Here is an 18,500-nt window from a genome sequence, read left to right as displayed (position 1 = left end):
AAGAAATCAAGCATCTTTGATTCTGCTAATTCCTTTGGATAATCAGTTTTTGAGTAGTTACTTCGTTTTTATTGCACTGGAATGCATAAAATGTAAGTAGTAAACCATCGCAATGACAGGAAAAACATTAAATGAATTATTGTTTTCAAATTGCTCATATTTTATAAAAACTTTAGAAAATGAGAAAATATGTCACATACACAATACAGTTATGGCATATAAATTGTGTCTTCTTCTGAAATAGCTTTCTAGAGGAAAGTTGGAAATATGAATATAAATTCACTTACAGATATGTTTTAACTTATGTAAAAATACTCTTGGGACTTACGTTATGGCAAAACAAGTTAAGGAGCTGACTTCAGTCTCAACTGCTCCACTTCTCATCCTGCTCCTTACTAAATCAGCTGGAAGCGCAGCTGGTGGCACCCCAGAGCCTGGGCACCTTCACTCATTCAAGGCACCTGGAAGGAGCACCTTACCCTGGCTTCCAACTGGCCCAGCCTGGCCCAGCCCAGCCTGGCCTTGTGGTCTTTTGTGGAGGGAATCAGCAGATGGAAGACCACTCTCTTTTTCTTCCTCTTTCTCTGTAACTATTTCTTTGAAATACCTAAAATTAAAAAAAAATGTAAAAACATAAAAATATTGTGCCAAATGTATTTGTACAGAAAATTATACCACATAGTAGAAGGCAAATAATGTTCTTACTTACAAGTCCAAATTTGGAATCCCGTTGCCTGTGTTAAACCTAAGCGTATCACATAGTAATTTTGTGATCTGTATTAAATTAGTCTAACCAATTCTATCCCACATTCCTCATCTATAAAATGTAGGTAATAAAAGAAGTCACTAAATCCTTGCCTTTGCACATGCCAGGATCCCATATGGCTGCCAGTTGGTGTCTCAGCTGCTATATTTCCCATCCAGCTCCCTTCTGTGGCCTGGGATAGCAGCAGAAGATGGTCCAAAGCCTTGGGACCCTGCACCCACGTGGGAGATCAAAAAGCTCCTAGCTTCAGATCAGCTCAGCTCCAGCTGTTGAGGTTATCTGGGGAGTGAAGCAGTGTATAGAAGATCTCTCTCTCTCTCTCCTTCCCTCTGTAAATCCACCTTTCTAATAAAAATAAATAAATCTTTAAAAAAAATTTAAAAATAAAAAGAGAAGTCACTTCATATGAATTTAACTCACCTAATGAACTAACCAGTATGAAGCAGTATCAAAATGTTACTGTTGTTATTTTCATCATCACTTGTCTATCTAGTATTGTCAGAAACAAAATGTTTAAAAACCTTAGTTAATCATATGTTAGAATTACTTTGATGTTTCATTCAATTGTTATTTAACATAAAAAAAACAGAAAATATATTAAGTTTTCAGTTCTGACTTAGCAATCCAAGTTCCCTAGTCATGGTGAGCCAAATAACCAGCATTCTTGATATCTTTGTTTTCAAAAAGACAGTTGAGAACTTTAGGCACTAAAGTCAGAAACTGTTGCCAGTATATTTTTCTTTCTTTTTTTTTTGCCTCTTATTCCTGGTTCTAGAAATATAGGACTTGTAATTATAACATTACTAGTTTGGAGAAATTCATTAATGACAAAAGAAAGAGATATTATGAAAATGAGACAAGAAATTATTTGATATTTTACTAAGACCTCTTCTGGGAGACATTTGTAACAACAACCAGCAAATCACTGAAAAAAACAACAAAAACAAGTAGAAGAAAAGATAAAATGAATAAAACCATGTAAGAAGGCTCATTTACTTTTCTACTAGTTTATACTGACTATACCGCTGTGTTCCAGTCTCATTAGTCGGGTGTTCAGTTTAATAAATACACTCAGAATTGGTAAAGTTTGTGATGGACAACTGACTCATAATAATCAAGTTCTCGCAGTGATGCGTAGCAGAAACCTGATTTTTTATTATCTCATGACTAATTTTCCTAGGGAGACAGTCAGAACATTATAATAAGATGGTAAAATGAATGAAACAAAAGCAAAAGTTTGGAGGACGTGCTCAATGGCTAAGGAGGTACTGCATTCTACACTAAAGAATGTACAAGGTTACAGTGAAGAAAACCATCATTTGCAATGGATATCCATTGATACATAATTTTGTCTTGTAGAAATTCAACAAAAGTAATCACTTATTTAGGTATTTGAGAAACCATTATTAACATAACTAAACTTTACTAAACCATTGTCTATGATACCGGTTGTGATAGGTCTATGTTATCCCCAAAGCAAAAATAATATCTACATTCTAATCCATGGAGCTTAGGAATACTAGTTTCTTGCCTAGCAAGGGGGAACGAACAGCTGCATATAGTATCATAGTTTGTAATCACTTGACTTTAAAATAAGGAGGCTATTCTGGTTTGTTTGAGGGAAGTCAAAGTAATCACGAGTTTTTTTTTTTTATTAATAACATTGTATTATGTGACACAGTTCCATAGGTACTGGGATTCCTCCCACCCCTCCCATAACCCTCTCCCCATGGTGAGTTCCTCCACCTTGCTGCGTAACCACAGTTCAAATACAGTTGAGATTCCTTCATTGTAAGCATATACCAAGCATAGAGTCCAACATCTTATCGTCCAGATAAGTTCAATGGCTTCTGGTCTGAAGGCAGAGCCAACACAGTAAAATCCCAATCAATCAAAAGCAACAATATACAATGTTATAGTACTAATTGACATAGTATTGAGTAACAATATATTGAAAATAATGCAAGTTCTTAACCACATCCTGTGACTACTCCATTGACATTTCAACAATTGAGGTGCATAACAGTTATAGGAGGGGTGTGCAGAGAACTCTTCGGTACCTTGGTGAGGAGTACTTCCTCTGTGTTCTACCTAGTAAAGTATGTGTGAGTCCATGCTGACCAAGCTTTCCTTGTTGTTCTCTGTTTATCTATTCTAATTTGTGTGTGTGTGTGTGTGTGTGTGTGTGTGTGTGTGTGTGTGTGTGTCTGGAGGAGGGGCTCTGGAGCAACCCTGATGTCATTTCAGAGAAGGTGGAGACCCAAAGTTGGAACTAAGTAAGGACGAGAAAAAGCTTCTTTCCTTAGTCCCGAAGGAAGTCACGAGGTTCTTAAAGGAGACGTGGCAGAGGTGGCATAAAGGCCTCGCTGGGACGCCATGGAGGGGTTCAGGGTAGGAAGAGGTGACCAGCCAGGGAACCAGGGACGTGCTTTCTGTCAGGAACTCCAGAAAGGAACTCAGCACGGCAAACACTTTGCTTTGGCCCAGGGAGCATTGCATCACAATATCCACTTACAGAACACGAAGACATTATATTGTATGCATTGTAGTCCATTATGTAACTGTTAACTCGTTGCAAAAGCATTAGGAGGTTAACATATACTACCACCCCCAACCACCCAGGCTCTTCAAAGGCCCACTGAGAGAATACATTTTCATAAAGCGATAGTAGTAATACAACCCATGGCCTTCTTAATGAGAAATACTATATATTAAGTACAACTTGCGTGGTGTGCTTTTACTGTTCCTCATGACAATTCGGCAAGTCAAATGTTTCTAATATCCATTTCTCATTTGAGAAAAGAGTTGTTCCGAAAGGTTAAATAAATTTCCCAATGTTATTGCAGCAATTGACAGAGCCAAGATTTGAGATTGGGCATTTGACTCCGGGTCCCATAAACATGTCTTTATTGATTGACTCTTACTCTTAGAGGAAACCCTAACTTAACATATTGGAAGGACCTTCCAGTAATTCTCTCTATAAGTTAATTGCCCAAAGGTTAGAGAAGCTATAAATTGTATCACCTTTGTTTACATTCATAAACAAAATGACCTCTGGATGCTTTTAAAAAGGTCTAATTGCATTTCGCTGTTCCAGAATGCTTCTTTAAGAGGTGCGGAATTATATTTATACAGCAATGGGAATGTGAAGGATAGTCTGGGAATGCATGATAATCATCAAAACACTATCTTCTGGTTTTGCTTTTCAAAGTCATGTATTAATTAATCCTGGAATTTCAAATTTAGTCCATCATGTTAAACTATCCATTGAAGAGTGTTCTGAAAGGTGATTATATCTTTCTGTAGACACAAAAAAATCATTATTTTTTTATATCAGAAAACTAAGAAGTCATAAGCTTGAAGTGTTAAAAACAAAACTTATGTGGTCTTACTGTTATTTTCAAGTGTGTGGACCCAGCTATCAAGTTATAAGGTCCTAATATCTGCTGAAGAACATACTTGGGTGCTATGATAACTACTAATTTATAACATAAAACTATAGAAAGAAATTATGTTAACAGTCAATAGCACTTAAATTTTTTCCATCTGATATTTTCCTCTGTGGAAATGACCTTGGTAAATCTTGGTTACAACTCGTGAATTTCTTTAAAAAATCAGAAGGTAGGGAAAATTCTCAATTTTTAAAATTTTGAATTTTGTAGTACAATTCCATAGGGTCTGGGATTTCCCCCTCCCAAATTCATACCCCCTGACTGATTTTTCCCATATTATTACAATACCATAGTGCTCCATAAAGATTCATGATTTCATTAGTGTGTTATTTAAGTGTGTTTTCACCTTTGATATTGATGGTACAGACAATGCCGTTCTAGCTTCTATTGTCTAGGTATGTCCGAGCGTTTCATTGGGAGTCCATGTTTTACTTGGAAGTAGGGATGAGTATTGCATTGTATCTTCACATGTGGATATGGTAATCTCAACTATGCCATCATTATACAATTCCTTAAATGAGAAGCTATGAAAAAAGTCAACAACTGGTATGAACTTAAAACAACAACAACAAAATTATAGCACCATGGAACCAAAGAAGTGCGCCACAGAATAACCAATGCCTGCATGACAAAAAGAAAACACAAAAGCCTTTTGGGTAAACTGTTGTCACCAAGTGATCCATGAGCCAGTCATTAATTTTACAAGAGAAAAGAAACTACTTGGAAGAAATTAAAATACTATCAAAAACATCAAAACACATGGGATGCCACAAAAAGAGCATGGAAAGGGTTATTGAACTTACAGTTTGAATGATGGCTTCCTTATAATAGAGGGAATATATGGAATTAGTCCATTTTGGATTGACATATTTCACTGAGCATACTAGTCTCTAGTTGGGAACATCTAATTGCAAATGGCATAATTTCATTATTATTTAATGGCTGAGTAATATTCCATGGAGTAGATGTACCACAGTTTCTGCACCCACTCCTCTCTGGTCGGGTATCAGGATCACTTCCCTGTCTTTCCTACTGCAAAAAATTTTCAACATTTTAATTAAGAAAAATATATGGTAAGGATAGTCTGATGTCTACATTTGCTTTTACTTTATTTGCCAAATATGATATAAAAACTATAAGCGATTATTGAAGCAAAAAATCTTCAGAGCAAATGCAGCAACCTAAATTAACGAAGGCATGCAAACATCTGTTTATCACCTGGCTGTGATAATATGATCACTTTTTAAAATATGTTAGCTAACAAAATAAAAGATAAACATCAAGAGGATCCAGATATCTAGTCTTTCACAAGACACAGAGGGTCGTATGTAAAAGGCCTGATGCCAGCAGCTAATATATTCAAAGAAAATGAGTTTTATCAAAATAGCCTGAAGAAATATTTACTTACAATATTTGATATTGAAGTCACACTTGAGAAGAAAAAATTATTACTTTCTGACATTATTGAAAAGGCTTTAAAGACGTCCGACTAGTTCTGGAACTCATGTCTGTTCATGTGATGACCAAGCAAGGCTAGCACAATATCAGTGTGCAGTTGTCCAAATCATAGTATCGGTCACAATGTCAGAGTAAGACAAGCAATTCTATGACAGGCCCAGCTTCCCAGCATCCATAAACGCAAACAAAGCGAGCACTTCGTTTTGTACGGAGTGTGGAGTGGAAGAACCAGAATCCCACACGCATTGTCCTAACCCCGGTATAAACTCAGGGTGAGTTTGAGGAGTCCTCTCCGGGTGCTCTGGAAAGATCAGAGGCACAGTACGAAACACTCCAGAAATAACGGACTTGTCAGGAGAACACCTCCTTTTGTCTTCATAAACATCAAAGAGAATAGAAAACAAAAAGGAAAGCGTTTATTTCAAGGTGTGAAAGAGATGAATATCCCTGTAATGTACTTCTGTGACACTTCACTAGATACTTTTCATGGCATTCACAAGGGATCTACATTTTTAAAAGCTCTGTTACATGGAAAATATCAAGTTATTTCAGGGACCTTTAACAAATGAGCTTCTGAGGTAATAAAGAACGCATAGCTGTGTTTAATTAAAAGATCACGGATTCCCTTATGATAACAGATGGCACTCATTTCTATTACTTCCTCTGTCTGATGGCTTGATGGGGACCTATTTTTGACCTTTAGGGAACAGAATCTCAACTATACTCCACTAAATCTTGTGTTATCTGATTAATCAAACATTTATCTCAGACGTTCTTAAACATTATGTAATATTCTGCAATATCCTTATGATGAAGGAAGAATAACTGTTACGGTATCCAGGAGAATTCATTCTCATTTGCATAAGGAGCTCAACACAACAGCTCATGTAACCCTCAACGAATGAAGCGAGCATGGAGAGCGATTCTCCAAGTGGGTGTGCACTCGCTGAGGTGTTGTTGTCCTTGAGCTACAAGCAGCCAGAACAGACTATCTTACTAGTCTTGGCAAATGTCATTGAATTTAGTAAGTGCTTAATTAATTGAACTATCACGTTCTTTGTGATTTCTGTATAATTATATACTCTCATGGGCTACTCTTGTCACGAAAAAATCAGACAACACAAACATCCAAAAAGGTTCTGAATCACCACTCCCTTTGCTTTTAATACTTACATCTTTACACCAAAACATAGATCCTCTATTAACTTTTGCAAAGATTAACGGGAATTCATAAAGTGTAATTTTTAATTTATCAAAGGTTACGCCTTCTTCTTTGTGGCTAGACATTTTGCTAAACGAGGTGTGCATGGAAAAGCAAAGGGTGATGTTGTATATTATTTGTTGTATATTATTTATTTCTATTGGAAAATAAGAAAGGAGGAGAGACAGAACTGTTTGGCTGCTGATTCATTCCCGAAGTAAGCACAACAGCCGGAGCAGTGTGGATATAAAGCCAGGAGCCAGGAGCCTCTTGACTGTATTTCCCGGGAGTATGCAGGTCCCCAAGGCTTTGGGCCATCCTCTACTGCTTTCACAGGCCACAAGCAGGGAGCTGGATGGGAAGTGGGACTGCCAGGACAGGAACTGGAATCATATGGGATCCCAGCAGATGCAAGGAGACAGCTTCAGCCCCTAGGCTACCACACCGAGCCTGTTTATTAGAATTTTAATGAGCATTATATTAAAGAGAAAAATAGTAACTGTAGGTATTCAAGAAATATGAAGCAAAAAATATTAAGAGAGTTTTCAGCAGATGTAGTCCTAATCACTTCACCTGCGTGTCGCTGACTGGAGTCACAGCCCACAGTTCACTCCACAGGATGTGTGCGCCTATGAGTTCCAAAGAGAAGACTGGTGTTGAGTGAGTAGACACAGAATTACAACGAACATTTGAGCTTGAAATACTCAAAATTTCTGAACATGAAGCAAAGTTAAACCTATGTAGAAGCTGGTTTTCAGTAACAGTTAAGAAACCCATGTGTTACATCACAGTGCACCGCGTGCTGCTCCGTCAGTGTCCTGAAGAGTCGCCTGCGCATGCAGACCTAGCTGGCTCAAGTACTTAGCGTCCCAGCATCCATGTGGGAGAACTGGATCGAGGCTACTCTTGCTCCCCACTCTTGGTCTCCCCCTTTCCACCTTCCCCCTGCTCTCCCCCCCCTCCCATCTTCTCTCTCTCTCTGGTGTCCGCTCCCAGCTCTCTGTCCTTCCTTCCCCACCCCATCCCACCCCCTCCCCGAGTCTTTCTTCTGCTTCTCTTCCTCCTTCACTCTGTCGCTAATTCTCCTCCTCCCCCTGTAAAGAAACAAAGCCAATTTTGAGTTGCATCGATGGATGCATGGTTGCCTTGATTCAAGTCTTGAGTCCTCGAAAGTCACTAGCATGTCACAGTAGTGTACCTTGAATCTCTGCATACATTTGTTTCTCACCATATGCAAAGCAGTGCCAATAATAGACCGACCTAATGTGTTGTTATAAGAAGTAAGGAAGGTAGCATTGTGTGTGTTTCCCAGTCAATATCTATTGAAGATTTCTTTGGAAACATTAATAGTAGGGAATTTTCTGGCAATAGAAATATGTGTTCTGTGATGGCTGTAGTTCATAACTATTTTTCCATGTGTAAGATAATGCAATCCTTTAGTGTTTCAGACCTATAATAGGTTTCCTTAATAGGTTTCTTTGTCTTACGTTATTTGTGATGTTTTAGCTATAGTTATGTTTTAACTCTGACTTCTTTACTCATGATTCATGCTCTTATATGGCCAGTAAAGGCGTAGCAGACAAAGCTTGATTGATTTTTATGGTCAATGTTATCCAGATGGTTTTCCTTCTAAATACACACATTTGGATTATTTTAGAACCTCTCCATCTGAGGTTATTAGATGGGTCATTTTTTTCCCCTACACTCTGCACTCTTGGCTGTACCCTTTGTGAAAAAAAAAATTCTTTTCCAGTCATGTTACACACTTTCAATTCAGTCTGTTTTATTTGCCATATTCAAAACTTGGACTGAAGGCCCAGGCTGTTTCAAGGAAGACAGTTTACCAACCGGAGGATAACTGTTATCTTAAAACAGAAGCAAAAAAGTAATTGTGTGAGTGAATGAGTGGGTGACACAGCTGAAATTCATCACTACTTGGATAAATGTAACTTAGAGCAACAAGGACACCGAGGAATTTCAAGGATTTAGCTTTCCGGCTGATAAGAGAAACTTTGACAGAAAGTTGAGAGCTATTAATTCTCATATTTAAAAGATAAATATGTAACCATGTCTACCTCCTGGACAAATATCCCATCCTTTCTGAAACATCCATCCTCATCTTTCATAACAGGAAGAGCTGCCTGTTAGATCAATGTTGAGAACTCCCTGAAAATGTAGATGATTTATTTATTTTTCTGAGGGCTATAGGACAGGCTGTGATATTGTTCTGGGGACATGGTTTTTAGTGGAGCTACAGACCTGACTTCCACATGGCTGGCTTTTATAGCTGGTGTGGTTGCAATGCTCTGATATTTAAAGATAGCCTGGGGTTTGGGTAGGTGAAAGCAAGCAGCTGCCGAATTCCAGTGCCATGAAGACAGCTGCCGAACAGGTCAACGACTGTTTTTGAATGAACGCGCCCAGGCTGTGCCAATTGCTGTCCTTCCAGGTGCTAGAGGATGATGATTCCCTTAGTGACACGGTTGCTTTCGCAGAGGGACAGATATTTGGAGGTCCTCACTGTAGAACCCATATGTTGTACACGTTGTACTATCTTCAAAGTGCCGACAGATACTGGAAACGTGTTCTTTATGTTATTTTCCAACTGGCATATCTATATCCACAACAATTTACCAGAATTCCAGGAGTTAAGCAAAATCCCAGGATAAAATGTGATAAAAGATATATTCAATACTGTTATTTATGAGTGAGTTCTGTTATTGTGAATTTCTTATATATGTCTGATAACATGACAAATATCTTTAAAATCTCAATAATGTTTATTAAAAATAATAAAATATTAAATGCTTTTTGTTAGATACCTATCTAAATAGTGACAAAATATTTCAAAACTTGGATTACAACAAAAATAATTTTACATTTTATGAATGGGTGCCTGCAGGTACAAGATAAAATACAGATGAATTCCAGGCAATACATTTAGATTGGGTGAGGATAGGGCAATAGAATTTAAAACCTTTGATTTATGAATACCTTAATAAATAAAAAGTTGCAGAAATATTGTATCTCTTCACATTCATTTCTTCAAATATGTACATATATTTGGAACATGTATATATATATACATATATATACATATATACATATATATACATATATATATACACATGCATTTATATATTGATTTTCTGAAATAAAAAAAATAGCAACATTTCATAGACATGAAAATAATGGTACTGTCATAGTTTAGGACCTGCTAACAAGGTTGAGATTTCAGTTTTTTTAATTTTAAATCTGACTACATTCTCAACCTAGCAAAAAATCCAGAAGTTTAACAAACAAAATGTTTCATGAGCTTCTTTTCTATGGTTAATCTTCTCTAACACTGCTAGTGCTGCGTTACTGACACGCATTGAATGGATCCTAGCTCCTCGTTCTTTCCCTTACAATGGCATTTTAAAGCATAATTCTACTGTCATCTTTTTTTGATGTGTATCAGAACTGTTTGGACAGTGTTTTGAAATACAGTGTCTTGTGATATCCTCGAATTCCTTGCTTGTGCACTGAAGTAACAGTATCACTGGATAAGTGGTCATTCTTATCCCATTGTTTTAGCCATAATGATTGTTTCTAATTGGCAACATCTCTCAATATCACTGATTCAACTTCTTTTTAATTAGTAACTGAGTAATCAATTGAGTTCCTACAATCTTAAACAAGTACATGTATGTATTTTGGGCAATTGTTTTGATTGGGCTGTCACACAGAAACTTTTCAGTTTTGAGTTCTGCAGTTTGATACAATGACCGATGTATCCTATGTTAAGGTGGACTTTAGAAGACAAAATAACAAAAACGTGATTTTCTATAATTTGAATTCCTAGAAGTAATTACAGTAGGTGGCTTTGTAGCACTTCACATTACCTAAAACAGTATTTCCCAAAACTCTCCTGGTCTTCATGGTTTCACATTTGTCCTGATAATGAGAGAGATGTACGTACTCTTTACAAAGAGATCTGACACTCACGTTGCGGTGTCAGACCCTGCCAAGCATCTTACATCAGTGTTGGTACTTGACCCCGACTTCCTCTCCATGAGGCTGTGTAGGACCCAGTCCCCTGTTCAGAGTGTCTAAATGTTAGACCAGATGCAACAGTGAAGTCAATTGTTCTGCACCTTACCTTCATGATCGAAGATGCTCTTTCTGGGACTCTGTGTTTCTATGTGAAGTTCCTTCAAATCAATTTCCACATTATGCTCTTTCCTATGTCTTGTCTGTCTTCCCATTGCCCTCACACACATCACCTGACACAAAAGCCACAAGTACCACTTCACCATATCTTACACCCACACAGGGTTCATTCCTGCCCTCTGCCCCCCAGAAAATCAAATTTCTATCACATGTAGTAATTCAGTTTCTTTGATCAAACCTCGAGTGAGGTAATTATACAAGAAGTATTAGATTCATGAATTTGAATCATTGAACTCTTTTTTTTTCTTATAATAATCCTAAGAGTCACTCTTTTGTCTTAAAAAAATAATAATAAATCAGGAGATAAATCTTGCGCAACATTCTGGAGAGCTGCTCTGAGACCCAGAGCTGTCATGTGAAGATCCAGATGACAGGCAGCTTTCTAAGCAAAATGCTTCAGCAAGGAATTGCAACAGTTTTGCTTGGATAATAAGCAAGTTTCTTTCCATACTTAGCTCACATACGTAACATTTCATACAAAAAGTTGACAGCATCGCTCTCCTGCTTTTACCACTTTATAGCAAGCTTCTTGAAACCAGTCTGCATGTTGATATCTGTCCGGTATATCCTGAATACAGGCTTGCTTTTAAAAAACACTAGTTGAATAAATGAATAGTCTAGCAGAGGGAACTGATGGAGAAGCACACCTCCCCAGTTCCTGGCGCCACATTAGTCTGATGAGAAGCCAAGGTTTAGCTGCAGAACCTGAAGGTAACATAAAGTTCAAGGGAGCACCAAAAGCAGAGAAGTAAGAGATGTGCGTAGATTGGTGCACACAAAAGAATCCACAAAACCGAGATGAGAGAAGAGAGAAAAGCAGCAGATGAGCAGAGCAGGGAGAGAAGGAAGGCAAGAGGGCTGCAAGCCATCGAAGGCAAATGTGAGCGTGTCGTTGTGTGCAGGGCAAGTCTCTGCTAGGTCCCGGTGAAGATTTGAAGTTTTTGGTCGTATCACGGAGAATATCTGGGAAAGCTCCCCAAGACAGACAGCAGATGAGAGAACAAGTGCTACTGTGCCCCTGCTGAAACTGCAACAGAGTTGAGCCCACCTGCCGCTCCCCTGCTCCGGGGCGTGGAGACTCCAGCCCAGCCTGGGCATGGAGGACACAGGGACCCTCTCCAACGTGGCCCTCCTGAGGCTCCTTAAACGTTAACGCTCTGTACATTTTGGAAAGCAGTCCTTTAGCAGGGAAATAAATGGTTCTCCTGCCTTTTTTCCTTCTTTTAACTTCTGAATTCTGCCTCTTATCTTTCTTCTGTAGTTTTAAAAACTTGCTATGGTTTAATTTTCTTTTGATACTAATTCTTTAAAAAAGGATGCTTTGGGAGTAGCAAAATATTTCCACTATTCCTTTAGATTTAAGATAACACTATTCATACATCATTTGATGAATTGTGCAAGCCTTTGTAAAATTAAACCTAAAGGTTCCTGTTTCTTGTGTTTTGTATTATTACTTACTTAATTCATCCAGAAACTACAATTAAGTTCTGTACTATAAGAATGAAAATAATAAAAATTCATTTCAATCGCATTCCTTTTCATACCCCAACACACACACATGCAGTTCCCACCTCACACTCCTAAAGTGCTTCCTACTCTCTGGCTTCTTTCACACTTTGCTCCTGATCTTTAATTTTCTGGAATTTGAACACGACTGGTGTGGATGGAGTGTTTTAGTCACTTAACAATGTCTGCTATGCTATGAACTTCCTGGATCTCTGATCTTGTACTTACTATGTACTTGGGCATAATTTTCAATCATTAATTCTATAAATACTTGTTTCTGTTATTTTCTACTGTTTTCCTCCACCAGTTCCCATACGCTTCACAAATCTTGGATATTTAGTCTCCTTTGAACAGTCCTTTTTCATCTCACTTTTAAAGTTTATCTGCTTTTAATTTCACTTGGTCTTTTCTTCTGCTTTCCTTTCTACCCATTGGACAAGTTAAATTCCCCACTGATGTGGCATTGGAAGACACCTGCTGAAGACTCTCATTTGTGGGTCTGCTGATTAATTTCAAGTTGCTGAAAATCGTCTTCCTGGGAATCATTTGATGAAAAATACCTTAATGGGAAGTCTAGACAGAGGGCTTCCCTCTCTCCCTCCCAAGTCTTCGAGGTTCCGTGTTGTCTGTAAAGTTAGTTACAGAGTTCCTAGAGATAATTTTCACCAGTTTGAGCGTCATTCTCTTCCTTGTTTTCCAAAAATTAGCACATAAGGACCATGGCTTTCTTTTTAAAAAGTTGTTCTGCGTCTATTCTGATATTAAGTATCTAATCTATATCTTTTTACAATGATGGCATATCACTTGGGCTGGACATTTGTATTCTCTCCCCCAGCACTGCTTTGTTGCAACTTTAACCACTGCATATTGGGATTAGGAATGAGCATCTATGAAATGGAACTGCACCCTTGAGAGGTCATGAGGTCATGACCTCATGCCCTCAAGATTGCCATCGATTTTAGAACAACGGGATAATAGACAGGAATCCTTAAAACATTCTCTGAAAATTTCCTTACACATCTGCTTCCAAAAGTCTACTATTGTTTTATTAGTATCTTTATATTAAGGCTCATCTTTATCTTCTGTTTTTTTGGACACCTGCTGTGATTATTGTAATCTTTTGTGCTTAAGATATGTTGGGTTATCAAATTCTGTGGCCAATGAGAGAACGGAAAAGTGGAGGAAAAGAAACATTTATCACTGGCAACATCATATCCGTGCAATAAAATGTATGTTAAAGAATCTACTTTATTTCTGAGAGAGAGAGAGAGAAACAGGAAAGAGAAAGAGAAACCTGCCACCCACTAGCTCACCACCAGGTTGCTCACAGCAGCCAGAGGCTGGCGTGCAGCAGTCGGAAGCCTGGAACTCCTGGGTATCTCTGGTGATAGAGAGATCCAGGAGTTGGAGCCACCTACTGCTGTCTCGGGCAAGTGCAGTGTGGGGTGGAAAGTAGAATGCCAGGAGTCAACCGGGAAACAGGCAGGCAACGTGCCATCTTTTATTTTACTTTTTTAAAAAGATATATTTATTTGGTTGCCAAGGCAGGTTTACAGAGAGGAGGAGAGACAGAGAGAAATCTTTTGTCCTCTGGTTCACTCCCCAAGTGGCTGCAACCACAGAAGCTGAGCTAGTCCGAAGCCAGGATCTGTGGGACATCGGGTCTCTGCCTGCTACCTGGTGGGCTTGAACAAAAATTTATCTGCCCTTGCCTAGGGTGGAACTTCCAACCCTGAATACAGAACGTGACCCCTGACATGATTGGAAGTTCAACAGGATTAGGGGTGTATTTTATCCAATCATGGTGTCATTATTGGGCAAAGGGACTAGCTGAAAACACTCTCTCACTCTCTCTTTTCTTAAATCTTAATAAACCTGGAGTTTAGGCTGAATAAATGGACGTTCCTCACATTTGTCTGCGGTGGTTCCTCCGCTGAGGAACATGTCGCCTCACCTTTGATGTCCTGGGGCCTGCTTGCAGGGGTAAACACGCAGAAGGAGCCAAGAGCTTCTTCCTGGTCTCCCGCGTAGGTGCAGGATTCCAAGCTTGTGACCCCTCCTCCACTGCTTTCCTAGGCCACAGGCAGGGAGCAGGGTGGGAAGCACAGCAGCCTGAATATGAATTGGCGCCCATGTGAGATCCTAGCAATTGCAAGGCTGGATTTAGCCCCTGAGCCACCATCTTGTGCCTGCAAAAATCCCGCCTTCACTATTATGCAAAATGCTTACCCCTAAACTCTTGATTTTTGCTTCTTCTCATTTTGTATCAATTGAGAGGCATATTTCTGTAAAGTTCTGTGAAGAGGCTCTCTCACAGTTTTTCTTGTTATTTTTCATATGAGTTCCGTAACTTGCAGTGTTAATAAAGACACTTACAATGCCTACTTTCTTTTTCTCTCCTGAAAATATATTAAATCTCTGATAATTTGTTTTTCGCACTAATTTAATTACACAGATTCGCAGTAGTTCTTATATCCAGTTTTAAACATATTTTTTTCTTTCTCTTTCTTTTGACTGAAAGATTGATTAAAAATGTTTGCTCTGTTTGTTTTGTTGATACAAATAATTTGGTCTGTTTCCACACATTTCAGTAACATTACAAGATGAAGAAAATAAAGAAAAATATTTTCAACCTACCGTCTTAAGTCAGACTGTGTGGGGCGTTGTCAGGTGACTACTGCTGGAATGCCCATTGTGAATTGGACCTTCCTGGTCTCCTACTTGTTCGTGGCAGCATGCTTTCTGCAGGTGGAATATTCACCTCCCTTGGTAGCCCCTTTTATAAGTCCAAGAAGATGAATTTGAATTTGGTTCAATCTTTAAAAAATATAATAAACACATCATTGTGAATGTTTATGGCTTTAGTGTAATATTTCCAGTATATCCACTGGGTGTGCTCATCAAACTAGAGTAATTTGCACATCAACTCAAGCACTTATTACCTCTTTGACATAAAAACACTCAAATCATTTCAAAAATGTTTTAAAATACAAACACATTCTTCCCCACAGTCCCTGGGCAGCACAGTAGGACAACAGACCTTACTCCTCTTGGTTGCACCTGTGTACCTGTTCCCCAGCCTCCCCATCTCCCTCTCCTCCCTCCATCTGCTCTCACAAATTTTCTGCTCGTGAGAACAGTCCCACACATGCTGGACATCAAACAGCATTTTCACATAACGTTATATAATCCAGATTCACCTCTGTTGCTGCAAATGACAGAATTTCATGATTTTGATGACTTCACAGAATTTCATTGGATAGTAGCACCTTTTCTTTATTCATTCATCCATTGATGTATGCTTAACTCCAATTCATGTGATCTAGACTGGCTATGACCAAAAGATAAAAAGGGATAAAGTATTGGAAGAAGGCAGAGAAAAGGGACTCCTTACACTGGTGCTGGGAGTATATGTAAGACCATTCCTCCTGGACAACACTGTGAAAATTCCTCAAAAATCCGAAAGACTCGTGGGATCCGGCAGTTCTACTACTGGATGTGTTTCCAAAGCTAACAAAATCAGTATGTAGAACAGAAAGTAGCACAATGGTGTGTATCGACAGTTCCACAATAGCCAGAACATACATCAACTTAGGGGTCCATCAATGGATTAAAATCAGGGCAGACAAAATCGCTGCCTTGTGAGTAGAATTGCTTATGGGTTACAAGAAACCAGAGCTCAATTATGGTGCAAATCATGGCATCTAAAGGAAAATGCTGACACCTTTCCAGCAGCAGTAACAGTATTTTTACCGCTTTTCTAGGGTTAGTTTCCCTTCCTTTGAACATAACAAGCATGGGCAGTTTTACCTAGCATCTGAGAGCTGTTTGCTGTTCTTCTGCAGACCTACCTGATAAAGCAAATGTGAATATATTTTATATCTGTATTGTATTCATAAGTCGAATAGCAAAGCTGAATATAGTGGGGTTTTTTTGTAATTTCCTATATGTTAAACTGATAATTGATTTCCAACACATAAATATATTTTGAATTTTCTAATTTCATTTCGTAAAACTTAGATCAGAACCCGATTCTTGCCTTGCACGTGTCAGGATCCCGTATGGGTATCAGTTCATGTCTCAGTGGTCCTGCTTCCCATGCAAGCTCCCTGCTTGTGGCCAGGGATAGTAGTCAAGGATGACCCAAAGCCTTGAAACACTGCACCTGTGTGGCAGACCTGGAGGAGACCCTTGGCTTCAGATTGGCTCAACTCCACCACTGAGGAAACCTGAGAGGTGAATCATCGGATGGAAGCTCTTCCTCTCTGTCTCTCCTCCTCTCTCTGTATCTGACTTTCCAATAAAAACAAATCTTATAAAAAACAAACTGAGATCATTGAAAAGGTTGTTTTCTTCTATTAGCATTATGAACCCTACAGTTATGTAGTTGAAATACAGGGTTCCAAAAACAGATATCTTAAAAATATAAAATAATTTTTCTTATCTCCACTTAACAGGACTAAATTTACTATTGCTATGGTTTAACAATATAACTAGATGTAGTGAATATTCTACACAATTTGAACCCTCAGAATTTGTCATACTTTAATGACTAGAGCCTGGATGATAAATGACTGAAAATTTTTTTTAAAAGGACAAATGTAAAGGATGGATTTTAAAACAATGTACTGTTTCAAGAATTTATTTAGCATGTATGTGAAAATGCACAGAGGAGACCTAAGCCTAGTAAGTGAATGTTGTTTTCTAATATTTGGATTGTGCCATCCAGGAATATTTATTTTCATGGTAGTATTAACTATTTTTTAAAAAGTGCATTATATATGCAATCCTACATACATTCCAAATACAGAGAGCTCATCTAATAAACTTGCTAAGCTAAATGTTTCTGTAGATTCTCTGAGATCAGGGCGCAGTTGCTTTTAACATCAATTAAGGGCACATATAATTCACTGTGTACAGAGGCTGTTTTGGTCAAACATTCACGTACAGAGCCTGGTTTAGGTCAACTTTATTTTGGAGATGCTGTTCATTTTTATTCTTTAAAGCCTCTGTCTCTTAAGCTAAACTTGTGGAGTAAGATAGTAAAGTATTTCTGAGGAATACATGTTTAGAATAGCAAATATGATGCTTCTGTGCCATGTCAGAGTGCCTGAATTTGGTTCTTGGCCTTGCTCCTAATTCTAGTCTCCTGCCAGAACAGCCCATGGAAGGCACTAATAAAGGCAGAAGTGGTTGGATCCCTGCCGCGTATCCAGATGGATGATCTAGATTGAGTTGCCAGCTCACAGCTTTCGTCCCAGTCCAGCTAATACAGACTTGGACAGGCAGCTAGTTCAGGGCCGCACACTCCCTGCCTGTGCAATCCTTTCCGTCCACCCAGAAGTCAAATGATGTTTCAACACCTGGGACCTGAAGGCGTGGTGGTCCATAACCACTCCCCTTTGAAGCCCACGTTGAGGGATGCCTTGCTCTCTTGTACTCCCTCTGGGTCTCTCTCCCTTGCTCCCCGTGGACAGACTGCCAGGACAGAGGTACCAATCCGTCTCCCTTATTCTTCCCTTCCTGGCCCACTCTCCCTGAACACCCCCGTGTGTCTGTATTCCACACCTTCTGAATTAACTTTACACTTCCTGAAGCTATATCAGTGCCTTAAATGGATTTAAGCTATGTCATTTAAGCTATATCAGTGTGCTTAAACTGATTTAAAGTAAGAGACAGACAAGAAGGTAGGAAGTAAATATTAGGCCTGAACCGAGACCACAGCACAACTATGTTTGCTGTAGGCATGTGATGAGTGAACCCGTGGGTAGGGTTTCTGATTCTGTGTATAGCTGTCTCTTAAAAAAATAAGTAAAATAAAAATAAAAAAATTAGAAATTAAATTTTATATTGTTGAAAGTAGGAATTCATCAAAATAAAAAAATTATGTTCTGAAAATTTTCTT

This window comes from Ochotona curzoniae, unplaced genomic scaffold (genome assembly GCF_017591425.1).
Source record: "Ochotona curzoniae isolate NIBS_2020 unplaced genomic scaffold, NIBS_Ocur_1.0 contig_430, whole genome shotgun sequence".
Classification (NCBI taxonomy): Eukaryota; Metazoa; Chordata; class Mammalia; order Lagomorpha; family Ochotonidae; genus Ochotona; species Ochotona curzoniae.
Note: the sequence above shows the minus strand (reverse complement) of the source record.